The 15,244-nt window shown below is 44.6% G+C and overlaps 1 protein-coding gene across 1 annotated transcript in view; it reads left to right on the forward strand.

Moving 5' to 3' along the window:
* Positions 1–15,244, forward strand: part of PTPRT (protein tyrosine phosphatase receptor type T) — a 776,661-nt gene that overhangs the window by 164,039 nt on the left and 597,378 nt on the right.

Here is a 15,244-nt window from a genome sequence, read left to right on the forward strand (position 1 = left end):
CAGCTGTGCAGACCACTCACCTGAGCATGCCAGCCCCGTTCCCCACACGTTCCTTGCACCGGCCCCCACTTCCGCCTGCACACTGCTGAGGGCCTCTGAGCTGCCCTCCAGCTCGGCCTCTGGTTGACCGATCTCAGCTCCAACTCCCCAGCATATGTTCCTCTCCACACACCCTCGTCCCTGCCTCTGGGGGTCTGCCTGCTGCCTCGGAGACACATTTCAGCCTCCTGAGCCCTACTTCAGCCATCTGTTGTCAGCCCTTTCCAAGCACCCCATCCTTGTCCAGACCCACATAACCTTAGATCTTGAAATTGCTCTGAAGGTGCAGACTCCCTGACTTGGTGCATGTGTCGGACCCTGCCGGTCTGTCCTGGGAGGAGTGCTGCTCATTGAGAGGAAACAGAGTTCTATCCCCACAATCTCTTTGACACTCCTTTCATTTGACACTTGTCGCAGTTTGTCAGCTGCGTGTTGGCATGGCTGTCCTCTCACACAGACAGACTGTGGGCTCTGGGCAGCTGGGCAGGCTGGGCACTGAGGAAGGCTCTCCGGCTTACTCCGATCGTCAGCCCCAGCTCCAGTGCACAAGGCTTGTAAGTGCGCTAGGTAGAGAGCGTGATTCTCAAAGTCGTCTCTGGACCAGCAGCGTCAGCACCACCTGGGAACTTGCGAGGGATTCAAATTCTTGAGCCCCATCCTAGACCTACTGAATCAGAAAGTTTGGGGGGTGAGGCGTCTGTCCCTTGAGTAAGCCCTGCTGGAGCTTCTGATGTGCACCCAGCTTGCAGACTCACTGACTTAGGGGAGTTGCCATAACAAATCTGAAAATGTCTAGTGGTTAGAACAGGAGAGAGGCTTACTCCTGACTTGTGAAATATCTAGGCTGGGTGGCTCTTCTTCCGGTGGTGACTCGGGGACCCAGGCTCTGTCTTCTGTCAGCTGCCTTCACCGCGTGGCTTTGGAAGTCACCCTGCTCTTCTGCGTCAGATGTTCGAAGGGAAAAGTTGGCTTTCTGATCTGAGGGTTGTTTCTGTTTGTTTGGATGGACCCAGCCTGAAGGTGGTACATAGATTGCTTCGCCGTTGGCCAGAACTCCATGGCCGCACCTAACTGCTAGAGAAACCGGGAGTGTTGGCCACCTTGTGCCAAGGAAGAAAGGGACACAGGCCTGTGAACAGTCGGACAGTCTCTGCCAAGTGAGATGGTCTCTATTCATTTATGAAAGAACAGTGGAGCCCCCGCCTCGCTCCTGTGGCAGCATGACAGAGGAGACCCCCCGGTCCCTGGGACAAATCACTTACTTTAGATAGCAGGGCTGGATGAGCCCCGGACAAAGCATGGGCAGCAGCCAGACAGAAGACGGGGAGCTCACCACTCACTGGAGGTCTTTGCGAATTAGGGGCCATTTGTAGTGGAGTTAGGGTGAGGGGGATCTCCTCCTTATGGTTGGTTCTTTTGTGTGAGACACTGTACTATAGTATTTTTAACGTTAAATACGAAAGACAGTGATGAGGGAAGCTATGCTCAGGGAGGTTAAGTGGTTTGTCCAGGTTGTACGGCTGGTTAGCTGCAGATGGGGGAGTTGAATCTAAGGCTTATGACCCTAAAGGCTGGGGTCTTCACCTACACTTTGATATGCATATCGGAGTGCATCCTTCTAGAGGTTCCTTCTCTAGATCAGCCTGAGATCATAGAACTCAGAGCTGCAAGGAAGCCCCGAGGCCGTTTTGCCCAAGCCTCGTATCAAAAGCTTTGGGCATTTCTCCTTCTGAATTCTACTCCTACCTTAAGAATTTCTACTTTATGGAAGGGTCGGGGCGTGGCAGCCGTTGCAGCATCGGATGTCCGCATCCCTCTTGGGGTCTCTTCCTGCCTGGGGAGATGCTTTCAGCTCTCTGCTGATGCCTGGCCTTCTCCACCTACCACTCAGGCTGCCAGGCCTGCGCTGTCTGCTCTGCTCTGTGTGCACAGGGACCTAAACATCCTGAGCTCAAGTCTGCATAAGCATCATCCAGCCCCGTGTGTGTGTGTGTGTGTGTGTGTGTGTGTGTGTGTGTGTGTGTGTGAGAGAGAGAGAGAGAGAGAGAGAGAGAGAGAGAGAGATCCACGCATCGGTCAGTTGCCAGGGATCCATGGAGACCCCTGAGACACCAGGGTAAATCACCCGCAGGTGTTCTTCCCTCATAACACACACTCCTGAGATCTCTCAAAGTGCTAAGTCTATCCTGATCAAAGCCGCCTTAGGAAGGAGGCTTTATTTTGGTTAAAATTAGATTAAAGGGATTTTTTTTTTTTAAAGTTAGGCAGGATTTTATGAAGATGCCCTTTTCCACGGAAAGCAGTTTTCTCCTAAATGGGAAAAAAAATCAAAATAAATGAAATCTTTTCTTGATCATCTTTGTTAAAACAAAAAAAAAATCAGAGTCTTAAATATTTTTGCCATCTGTTCCCTATTATTCCTGAAACTTTGTGTTGAGTACCTGGGGGATGGGAGAGACTCAAAGGGCCATCAAAATTGTTTTAAGTAATTAAAGCTGATAAAATTTGTAAGTTTTTATCTAATCTCTGGATGATTTGATTGGAGTCAACCAGATGTAAAAATGCCTGCGACAAATTATTCTGTGCCTATATGGCATGCAGTTTTGACAAAATATCTTGAAAACAGCTGCTAAGTATGAGATCTGGGGATTTGACAGTGCAGAAGGACAATTCTATGTACTCAGGAAGGCTTGGAGAAAATCCAAGAGAACTTTGGTCCTAAGAATGAATTGTGCTTATGCAAGAAGAGCCATATTTTGGTAATGGGGAGGCATGTGGTGTCTACAGCTAAGTTCTTTTCTCCGTGCAAGAAGCAGGCTATGCTCACATATGTTCTAGTGACATCTGAGCATTAGTCAGCCTTTTCTTTCTTTTGACCCCCTTTCTTTTGGGAAAGCTCTTATTTCAAGACCAAACTCCTGTGTCTGCTCCTTCGTTAAACCCTCTGTAATTCCCACAGCAGTTTGTATGTCTGTATGTGTGGCACACTCTTTTCCCCCACTCCTGGCCCTGCCACTTTTATCCACGTGACCCTGGACTAATCCCCTAACTTTTCAAGCCTTTGTGTCCAGGTACATAAAACGGGAATAGTGACTTTTACCTCCCAGTCCTGTTGACAGGTATATAGGATATGACCCATTTATCACTTGGGTAAAGCCCACAGTTTGGTACATTGGAAATGCTCAGTCTAGGTAAACACCCCTTTCTTCCTCATTGGCCATCCTAAAGGAGTGTGACCTCCTCTAGGGGAGGAACTCTTTCTTATTCCCTGAAGTCACATAGGAGGTGTTTCGTATGTGCTTTCAAAAGTGAATGAGTGAATGAATGAGCCCTAAGAGGACGAATGAGGCTTGTTATTTTCTGCAGCTCTAACACCTGCACTGATTGTCCCAAAGATGGAGTCTTCCCCAGAGTCAGGGCAGTGTGTGATGGAGGCCTTGGTAGGAGTGACCCCTTTCACTTCAGCATCGGCTCCTTCTTTGTCACCTGTGTCTGTCTCCAAGTCTGTTCCCGAGTTAGAGCAGCAGGGGCACCTGCGGTGGTGGGGCCCGCCCTTCCTGCTTCCTCTTTGTGGTATCCAGGGACTTTCCCCTTCTGGCTGTTTCTGCCGGCCTATAAACTCGTCCCTATTATCCCCACCCCGAGAACTAACACCTTGCTTGATGGGCACATGCAAGGATCATGATGATTACAGGTGATAACCTCTCCCTGCTTACTAGGCACTTTATATGCTTTATGTCATTTCTTTCTCACCACGCCCTTTCATGCACATACTACACTATTGCCCCATTAGTGTGGAATGAACTGAGGCTTAGAGAGGAGAAATAAGCTCTGGCCCCCCCTTCATTCTTCCCTTCCTTCTCCTACTGATCTTCCTATTTCTTATGTTCCATAAATGAGTGAAATCACATGATAATTGTCTTTCTCTGCTTGACTTATTTCACTTAGCATAATTTCCTCCAGTCCTGTCCATGTTGCTGCAAATGTTGTATAATCGTTCTTTCTGATGAAGGGGGGGGGGGGTAAACAGAAGGGGGAATGAACCATGAGAGACTGTGGACTCTGGAAAACAAACTGAGAGCTTCAGAGGGGAGGGGGTGGGGATATGGGATAGGCCGGTGATGGGTATTAAGGAGGGCACATATTGCATGGTGCACTGGGTGTTATACACAAATAATGAATCATGGAACATTGCATCAAAAACTGGGGATGTGCTGTATGGTGACTAATATAACAAAATAAAAATTATTAAAAAAAAAAAAAAACTGCAAAAAAAAAAAAAGCTCTGGTCCCTGCCCAGGGACCACAGCTACAGAGCCAAATCCTTCTGGCCAAGGTTTTTGAAAGAACTGGTCAACTTCTTTGGCCACTCCTCCTTGCCTCGCAGTTGGGACTGGGCTTCCATGATTGATGTCTCTTGGTTTCCTGCCTGTTTCTCCAGCTTAACCTTTGTGTCCTGGTCATAGGTTTGGGTTTCCATACCTTTCCTTCCCTTTAATGTGGTATCCCCCCCAGAGCGCTGCTCACATGTCCCTTCATGCTCCATGTTCTCTCTCTGATGCCACTCAGCCTCATTATTTTAATTATGACCGGGGAGGCTGATGATTCCTAGACCCCTATCTCTTGCTCAGACAGTTCCAGTGAACTCCCACTTAATTAGCTGCCGGAGCTGTTCCTGTGGATGGCCACAGGCACCTCAAGTTCAAGATGTTCTTCCCGAATCTTTGATTTCCACTAATGGCCATTCCTTTCATCACTAACACCAGAAAGAAACCTGAGAACCATCCTAGGTTACCCCCTCTTCCTCAGCCCTTCCCCACTCCATCCCACATGTAACCCATCACAATGAGCCTGCCGGTTTATCACCTAAATGTTTCTTGAGTATATGTCTCCTCTCTCATTGTTGTTATCACTGCATCCACTCCTGTCCGTTCTCAACTCTTGCAGCAGCTTTCTTGGCAGGGATCCGGACTTTTAGTTTGGAGAAGGGCAGAGTTAATAACTGAGTACACTGAGCAAGACATGGACCATAACCAGCACCATAGAAACCTTCCTTGTGTCCCCTCCAAGTCATTAATTCACCCCAAAGGTGTTGTAACTTCTCGAGTAGTTTTTCCTGTTTTTGAATTTTATATAAATAGAATCATAAAGTGTGTAGTTATTGTCTTCTTTCTTCCATTCACAGTTACATTGTGAGTCTCATTCGTGTTGTGTGTAGCAACAGTTCATTTTTTCATTCTTGAACAGTGTTTTGTTACCATGAATATACCAAAACATGTCCATTCTGCTGACAGACATCTGGGTTGTTTACTATTTTAGCCATAATGGACCGTGCTACTGTGAACATATTTATGTGTTTTCTTGTGGTATTGGGCACCATCTCTCTTAGGTGTATAACTAGCAGTGGAATTGTTTTTTTGGGTCGAATACGTATTGCCAGGCAGTATTCTAATGTGACCTGTTAGTGTTGTCAGTCTATTAGTATTGAACATTCTGTTAGGTTTATGGTAATATACTGCTCATTGTGATTTTTACATTTGCATTATACTGATGACTAATGAGGTTGAGCACCTTTACACGTACATATTTTTTTTGACTATTTATTTTTAAAGATTTTATTTATTTGAGAGAGAGAGTGAGCACATAAGCTGGTGGAGTGGCAGAAGGAGAGGGAGAAGCAGGTTTCCTGCTATTCAGGGAGCATGATGTGGGGCTCATTCCCAGGACGCTGGGATCATGGCCTGAACCACAGGCAGACGCTTAACTGAGCCACCCAGGTGCCATTTTATTTTATTTTATTTTACAATTTAGATATCTGAATTAGGCAATTCACAAAATAGGTTATCCCCCCCCCCTTTTTTAACTCATGTTCTGTCTTACTGATCTGCAGGAGTTGTTTGTATTTACTTGACAGGAGTCTTTGTCTAGTGTGTGTATGCATTTATCTATCGTAAATATCCTCTCCCATTCTGTGGCTTCATTAATGGTATGGTTGTTGAATAAAAGATATTAATTTTAATGAGGTCCAATTATCTTTTCATTTTTTTTTACCATGTTTAAGAAATATCTGTGTTCTACACTATCAAAAAAATCATTGTCCCATATTATTTTTTAGAAGCCGTATTATTCTACGTTTTACATGTAGGTCAGTGTAAGTCCTCTAAAATTGATTTTTTATAAGGTGTTTTATAAAGATCAGGGTTCATTTTATCTGTATGAATGCCAATTGACCTAGTACCGTTATTAGAAATACTGTTTTTCCCTGATTCATTGCTGTTAAACCTTTGTGATACACCGGGTGTCCATAAATGTATGGGTCCCTTTCTGCATTCAACGTTCCTTCCTGTTCTTCTGTTCATCTTGTCACTGTTTGGATATCTCATTGTCTAGATTACTGAGCCTTTATCAGAAAGTCTTAAAATCAGTCCTGCAATGCTGCTTTTTATATCAACAGCAACGACGACGACAACAACTAGCAATTATTTATTTGTTCTCGGGTCTGTGAATTAGCTAGAGGTCGGCTGATCCCACCTGGGTTCATCAGTACAGCTCTACTCAAGGTGTGAGTCTCGACAGCTCAGATCTCTGCTCTGTTTGCATTCTGGGACTCGGACTGGAGAGATCAGCTCCCTAAGTGGAGGCAATGACAGATATGCAGGAAGGCAAACCCCACTTCACAGGCACTTCAAGAATAGACTTCATTACTTAGAGGAGTTTTGGGTGCACCGCAGAATTGAAGGAAAGTATAGAGAGTTCCTATAAAGCCCTGGTCCATACATGTGCTCTTATTTATCAAGATTGTTTCCACTGTTCTAGGTTCTTTGCATTCCATATAAATTTTAGCATAAATATGCCAATTTTTGAAAAGATTTTTGGCATTCTGACCAAAATATACACTGAATCTCTAGAGTCATGGGAGAATCTACCATTTAATAAAACTGACTATTTTAGTCTACCATTTAATAAAATTGAAATTTAAATTTAATGAAATTGAATATCTCAATTCAATTTTTAAGTTTTAAATCAGTTTTCATCAAAATTTTGAAGATTTTTAAATAAAATTTTCGGTTGCCTTTTTTGGTGACATTATTTCTTTAAATACTGATTTCAGCCCATTCTCTCAGTTCCGAGATGCCAAATATATATATATATATATATATATATATATGTTAGGCCCCTGGATATCCCACAGGTCATCGAGTTCCTTTATTTTTCAGTCATTTTTGCTGTGTTGTTCAGATATCTATTTATCTGTTTTTCCCATTCAGCGACCCTTTTTTCTATGGTATCTGAGCTGTTGCTAAGCCCAGAGTAAACTTTTTGTTCAGATATGGTACTTTTCAGTCATAGGATTCAATTTTTTTTTTTTTTTTTTTTTTACTTTCTGTTCCTCACTATGATTCCTGTCTGTCCTCCCATTCTGTCCAGATTTCCTTTAACACCCTCAGTGTATTTGTAATAGTTCTTCTAAAGTTCTCATCTGTAGATTCTAACATCTGAATCATCTTAAGGTCTGTTACTTTGTGTGGGTTTTTTTTCTTCCTGGTTCCTCATATAACAACTGTGGCTGATATGCTGTAGGTAGCCCGGATTACGTCAGTTTGCTTTCAAGGGTATTGAATTTTATCCTGTCAGGCAGTTAAATTACCTGCGCATCCTCCTGAGACTGTCAGGATTGTTTTTTCTTTGTTAGGATGAATCTGTTTTGGTTTTGTCAGTCAACTTCGTGTGAACTCCTTACTTTCACATGTGATACTCACTATATGACTTGTTCTTTCTAGGTTCTTTTTTTTTTTTTTTAAGATTTTATTTATTTACTGGACAGAGAGAGACACAGCGAGAGTGGGAACACCAGCAGGGGGAGTGGGAGAGGGAGAGGTAGGCTTCCCACTGAGCAGGGAGCCCGATGTGGGGCTTGATCCCAGGACCCTGGGATCATGACCTGAGCCGAAAGCAGACACTTAAGGACTGAGCCACCGAGGTGCCCCTCTTTCTAGGGTCTTAACTGAATCTCCACTGCAGCTGGATCACGATTCCAGTATTTTCTCAGGCTTGTACAACCTCCAGCATTTCTGTTCGGCTCTCAGCCCTATATTAACTGTTCTCTTCTACACCTTCCAGAGTTTTGCCTTGCATAAGTGCAGGCCAGCAATCATCCGAAGATTGGCAGGGAATCTTCACGTGTACTCTAGTGTCCTGCCTTACAAATTCCAAGGCACTCTGGCAGCTGCCCAAACTCTAATTCTACCCTCTCAGTTCAGCAAGACCACCATGCTTCGATTGGGCCCCACGTCCCAGTAGTCTGGGATCTAGAACCACCTACCCCCACCAGGGGATCTTCATTGGTCTATCTGAGATGTTTCCAGAAGACATTTAGTAGAGTAAGAGATGACGTATCAGGTAACAGAGCCAGAGCTCCTTCCAGGATGTAGTCTTGCCTTCGCTCTATCCCATGTAATTCTTAGTACTTTAGAATGATAAAGCCGAGAGGAAGGTGACCTGAGGCATCTCCTATTCCATAGCCCTTGTTGAACCAATGGAGAAACTGAGGCCCTGAGAGGATAGAGGGCTCATCCAGCAGTCTCATTATAACTCTAGGAATTATAACTGTCTATTATAACAGTCTTATTATTAATTTAGGGAATTATAACTCTGTCTAGATCCTAGTTCTGCTTACTCCTTTCCATGGCTCCTTTCTCTCATACTTAAATGCATTTTTTCCTCAAAATTGAAAAGAAAATGTTAGAGTCTAACAGTTGCATTTTAGGTATATGGTGAAATTTCTGAAGAGCAGCGAGTGATAGGAAGGCAGAGAGTACAATGTGTATTAGGAAGAGAGAGATTTTGTCCATGAGAAGCATTTAGGTAATGAGCTCCAGGAAGAAGATACTTGAGGTTTTCAATCTTCAGAATGTGTGCTCAAGAATTTTCTTGTTTCTTATTTAACTGTTGGCAGTTAAAAAAAAATTTTTAAATGTTATTCTTTTCTTTTTTTTTTTTTTTCTTTTTTGGAGGGAATATATTTAACTGGTCCAAAAGTCAGAAGACAGAAAAGAATATATGCTGAAAATTTGTCCTTTGACCTCTTTTCTCAGTCACACATTTCTCTTCCCTAGAGATGATCGGTGTTACTGTTCTCTTGTGTATCTTTCCAGAGGTATTTTTACATCGATTAATCAAATTCCTAATCTTTTTCTTACATAAATTGTAGCATATCACACATGCTCTTTTGAGTCTTTTTTTTTCCCACTTAATGTATCTTGGGTATCTTTCTGTATTAGTGGACATACAGAGCTTCCTCTTTTTTTCTGATAGCTCCAGGGTGTTTCATTTATGGATGTACCATCAGTTATTGAATTGGTTGCTGTGGGTGAGCATTTGCATTACTTCTGGTCTTTTGCTTTCAGACAATACTGCAATGAATAACCCTGTGCAAACGTCATTTCATTATGCAAACATATCTTTAGTGTAATTTTCTAGGCCTAGGGTGGCTGAACATTTTTAACTTTGATAGATATTGCCAAATTATTCTCCGTAGGGGTTGCGCTGTTTCACATGCCTATCAGTGATGTGTGCACATTGGCATCAGTTTTGATTGTTGTATTTTCAAGCTGGAAATCACCTTATATATTATCTTTTCTTTTCCCCTGGTGCTACAGATAGAGATACAGAGGCTCAAATAACCATGGTCATTCTGATAGTCGTTTGCAGAGGTGGGCCTGAATTCTGGTACCATAACTGCTCAGCCTGAATGGACTGCAGGACCCCAGGATGCCCAGATGTGGACTGTTCTTGGAGAAGCGTGCCATCTCACTGTACCTTCTCAGCTCATTATAGAAGCACAGAGAACCTGACTCTGAGTACTCAAAGCTCCCAATAGGGGCCTCTTTTTTGGGCTGCAGTGTGATGTTTGCTTCTCTTAAAATAAGGGTTTTTTTTTTTTTTTTTTTTTTTAATCCACTAGCAAATCAGCTGTGGCCTAGGAAAAGCTAAGCTGACATCCAGGCTGGGTGGAACGTACAATTAGATCCTGCAGGATTTGGTGAAAAGGGGCCATTTTGGCACCTGAGTGATAGGAGCCTCTCCAGGGAGAAGAGAGATGTCATTCAGAGTCTTTAACCAGTGAAATGCCTATTTCAAAATGCCCTCTCCCTGCACTCGGTGTCTCCCACATCACCCACCTGTGACTCATTTGTCCCGATAAAGAGAACCACACTGTGCTCCTCATGTTGAAGTGGGACTCTTGTCAGCATCCTGCCTCCACTTGAGTAAAATGTTGGATTATCCAGGCATCAAGGAGTAGAGGAACGTCTGCCCAGTGGATTTGAGTCATGGGCTCTGGAGCCAGGCCCCCTGACCTTGAATCTCAGTCCTGTCATTAGGACTTCGCAGGTGTGTGAACTTGAGCCAATTATGTCACCTTTCAGCTTCTTTTACCGGCTTGTAAAAGGGGAGGGTAGCATTAACCCACTTGATAAGATGTGCTAGGTCGTGCTGCAGGGACAGCCCGCCCCACACTGCAGAGGCCGCAAACAGCACGGTTTATGTTTTAGTCACATTCCTTGGCCTTTGGAGGTTGTTGGGGGTTTTCTTGACACTTGTCCTCTTCTCTGAGACCCAAGAGGATAGAGCAGTCACCACCTGGAACCTTGCTGTGACGGTGACAGAGGAAAAGAGGATGTGGGGAGTTGTGCACTGGCTCCTACAATTTCTGTCTGAACCTTGTAAGTGAAAGAAGTATGGAGTGCGCCAATGACCTTTGGCCCGTATCGCAGACGTGATTGTAGCCACAAGTTCGGATGTCTCTGTTGCTTCCTCTTGGGCAGGAGGTGAATGATAGCAGGGAGGGCTAATACGGAATTTCCAGAGAAAAGAGTCGTTTGTGACTCTTTGATGATATATTAATCTAACTGAAAAATACCTCTCTCTGGTGAAATTTTATGAAATCTTGGCCCTTCTGTGGCCCTCTCTTTCAAGGCCCTTTTAGCTTGAGCTCTTGGGAGGCTGTGCTCCCTGTGAAACCTTTTACTGGTCTGTTCCTTATGGGCTGGAGGCAGAAAAAATCTTGTTCTTCTATAATTTTTTAAATTCTTAAAATTATATAAGAAGACTAAAGGCAGCTTTGAATCTCACTCAGTCTTGTCACCCTGGCCCATCCAAAGTCTCTTTGTTTTTGGTTTTTCTTCTATCCACATGTATGTGTCTGGCAGAGATGTGATCAGATGAGAATGCCATTCCATGTTTATTTCACATATTTTTAGGGTAATGTTAACATTACCCATAGTTTGTGTATTCCTTTATGGCCTTTGACATATTTATATTTCACAATTGTAGACAGCGAGTGTACCTGTCTGTATTGGCTTTCTGTTGTGCGTGATAAATTACCACAAACTTGGCAGCTTTGGGACAATGAGAGACTATCTCAGAGTTCTGCAGGTCAGAATCCTGGGCCACAGGGTATCACAAGGCTGAAATCAAGGTCTTAGGGGGCTGAATTCTTATTTGGGGAGAAATCTGCTTCCCAGCTCATGGCAGCTGTTGGTTGAGTTCAGTTCCTCGTGGTGGTGGATGGCAGGTCTGCATTTCTTTGCTGGCTCTCCGCCAGGGGCCACTCTCAGCTTTTGGAAACAGCCTGCGTCTCTTGTCATGTGACCTCTTCCATCTTCAAAGCCAACGATGGAGAACTGCCTTTGCACCAAAACCCTCTTGCATTCCAATCTCCTTCACCGGGAAGAGCCTCATCTCTCTTAAGGGCTCATCTCATTAGGTTAGGTCTACTCATGATAGTCTCCCTTTCTCAGAGTCAGGAGTGTCATGGGCTGTAACCTGCTCACCACCCAAGAACTTACAGGCAGGGCAGTAACACCAGGGCATGTGAGTGCAGAGAGATGCTCAGAACACTGCCTACCACACCACCTCCCGGTACAGGTGTGTCCCACTTCCTAGGGCTGCTACAGCAAAGCACTAAAGACTGGGTATGGTAAAATGACAGCAACGTGCACTCGCTCAGTTCTGGGGGCTAGAAGTCTGGAGTTGAGGTGTTGGTGGGGCTGCGCTCTGTCTGAGACCCGTGTAAGTATCCCTCATTGCCTCTTTCCGGTTTCTTTCTGCACTGGCGACCTTGACAGCAACTCGGGTTTAGATCTTTCGCTCCAGTCCTCCATCTTCAGATGGTGTTCTCCCTGTCTCATTATGTCTTCACATGGCTGTCGCCTTACAGGGACACCAGTCATATTGGTAGAGGGCCCACTCTACTCCATCATAACCACTCATCTTAACTCATTACATCTGCGAGAACCCTATTCCCATTTAAGGCGACATCCTGAGCTACTGGGGCTCAGGACTTCAGAATAGCCTTTTGGAAGGACGCAATTCAATCCAGAACAGCAACAGTCTTTAATTGTATTTTTAGGCCATTTCAAGATTCTGTATGGTAGATAATCTTGTAATGGTTGTCAACTGTGAAATAGTTTCCTTATTCATTGTTTCCTTCTGGTTCCATTCTTGAAATGAGAACTCTGCACAGAAATTCTTCCCAATAGATGAAGAGGGGACACAGTTTTTTAAGATGACTGTGTGCCAGGTACCGAGTTGGATATGTGCCCATATGTTTTATTATATCTTTCCAGACATTAGCAACATTTCATACGTTACAAAACTCTAACGCAGAAAGAAACTTTGCTGAAATGTACGTATTCAGTGTATCTGTCAGTCAGGGCCCAGCGAGAAAAACAAAAACTCTAGATATTTGAAATAGAAGGAATTTAGTGTAGGGAATTGGTTACAGGGTGAGCCAACTTGGGGATGAACCATGACCAGAAGCTCTTACCATCCTGAGGCTGGATGGTCACAAGACGGAGACTGTTATTGGTGTTCAGGGTTCTGGGTTACTATAAAGAAACTTGAACTCTGATAGAGACTCCAGCAGGGGCTGGGGGTGTGGCAGGAGCCCCTGACTGAGTCGGGGGTGGGGGGGAAGATCCAGGCATGTGTGTACCCTGGCATACATAGATACATGCTCTGGACTATCCCTTCCTTCTGCCCTCCAGTCTCCTCTGAGAGTGTCTAACTGGTCAAGTCAGAAGCCTGCTGGCAACAGGAGCTTGGGAAACTTGTTCTGAGCCCACACCCCTCCCACCAGCCTCTCTCCTGTTACACATAGCAGAGCAAGGTCGTGGAATCTATCTGGTGATAAATGGCCTAGGATCATCCTAGTTAATAGCAGTAAGAGTAATGATAATAGTAATGATAATAGCATAATCATATTAATAGCTACAATTTACTACAGGTGGATTATAACTATGTGGCAGCCACTGTAGAAATTCTCAGCTTACATTTTCTCATTTCATCCTTGTAATAACTTCATGAGTTAGGTACGCTGAAACTCCTATTTTATAGTTGGGTAAACCAAGGCTCAGTACTTGGTTTAGTACTTTGCCCAAAGTCGTACAGTTAATAAGTAGATAACTTCATGAGTTAGGTACGCTGAAACTCCTATTTTATAGTTGGGTAAACCAAGGCTCAGTACTTGGTTTAGTACTTTGCCCAAAGTCGTACAGTTAATAAGTAGAATCTGGACTCTTATCTAGTTCTGACTTCCCAGTTATTGTTTAAATGCTGGTGACATTGAATTATAATATTTGTAAATAATACACAACTGAAGGCAGGACAGATATAAAGAGAGATTGTGAATATCAGACTTGGTTCCCAGAAGACGCTCTGGCCATGAACCCACGAGCTGACTGGGCCTCCGATGAACTTGGAGCCACAGCCACCTGTCACCAGCCATCGTTTATTCTCTGGTTGTGTCCCAGCCTGAGTCTTCCAAGTGTCTAAACAGCTTGGAAGAGCGAGTAGACAGGACAGAAGCCAGGGTTGCCATGAGGATTGAATTCAGTGAGGTAAGGTAATGAGGAAGTGCTTTGTGAGTCACGGAGCACTCTGCGAATGACAAGTGACACTATTATAACAGACCAAAGCCTTCATTTTCCGAGGGGCTTTTATTTGCACATTATCATTTTGGCTCTTTTTTTGATTCAAAAATCATTTTGAATATGATTTGAAATATGGCAGTAATTGAATAGTAGAGACACTTGGTTCCGTGCAGGGAAAAAACTGAGTAGCCAGTGTACAGACCTTCTCTTCTGTTTCAGCCCCTGCCCTGGACACCGCACACCTCTTTCCTTCAAAGAGCTTTGCACCTGGCGAGGGAGGGTCACCGAGGAGGGTAAAGCATAATTACAGTTCATTGTGGCATGTGCTGCAGTCAGTGTGTGTGCAGCGTGGGGGAGTGATGGAGAGCAGTGAGGATTTATTGACTCTGTCTGGAGCCAGAGAAGTCTTCCTAAACTAGGTCTCCAGGAGGGCAAAGGGAGGGGCTTTGCAGGTAACAGGGTCTGCGCGCGGCAGGTGCAAAGGCCCGCAACGGTGTTCGGCGTGCTGTGGCAGAAGGTAGGGTGGGGGAGTGCAGGTGGATTCTGCTGCAGGGCCTGATCATGGAGAGCGTTCTGTTTTGGGCCAAGGAAGTGGAACTTTTTTTTTTTTTTTTTTTAAGGTGTCGGTGCCCTCCCTCTGCAGGGTGCTCTGTGACTTACCACAAACATACTTGTAGTTGACAAGTTGGGTTTGTGACTTGCTGCGGGGAGTGAAAGTACACAGCACAGAGGGCCTTGGGAAGGCTCATTAGGAAGGTGTTAGAAGGACTTACTATAGAATTTCGGCTTTGGTTGGATGGCTTGGAGGAGGGTCCGAGGGAGTGGGCATTTGCCATAGACTGAAATCGGTCAGGAAGGGGGGACAGTTCTGTGATGGGATATTTGAATAAATTTAAGATGAAATTTAGATGCAGGTAATACCAGAGCAGGGTGAGAGATGTAATTGGTAGAGACGCAGCAGCCTCACGTGAGCCACGAGGGGGGATGTGTGTGTTGTGGTTTGCACAGTGGCCTTGTGTTTTTTTTGTCTTCCATAAAAAATCGTGAAGCTGTCTTGTTCTGCCTCACTTCCTCATGGTCCCAGTAAGTTGGTCTGGTTTTGGTGGTGTGTGAGATTGTTTAAGCCAACCAGAGAACAAAATGGCCTGGCTAGGAGTGCCGGGCCAGCTTCCAGCAACCTCACGTCCCAGCTGGTGGTACCAGCCCAGCTCCTGGATGTCGGGGACTGCTCTTGTGTTTTCTTGGAAGGCAGTAGGGAGCCCCAGGGTACA

The sequence above is a fragment of the Ursus americanus genome, chromosome 22, assembly GCF_024610735.1.
Source record: "Ursus americanus isolate L20-20 chromosome 22, mUrsAme1.1.p, whole genome shotgun sequence".
NCBI lineage: Eukaryota > Metazoa > Chordata > Mammalia > Carnivora > Ursidae > Ursus > Ursus americanus.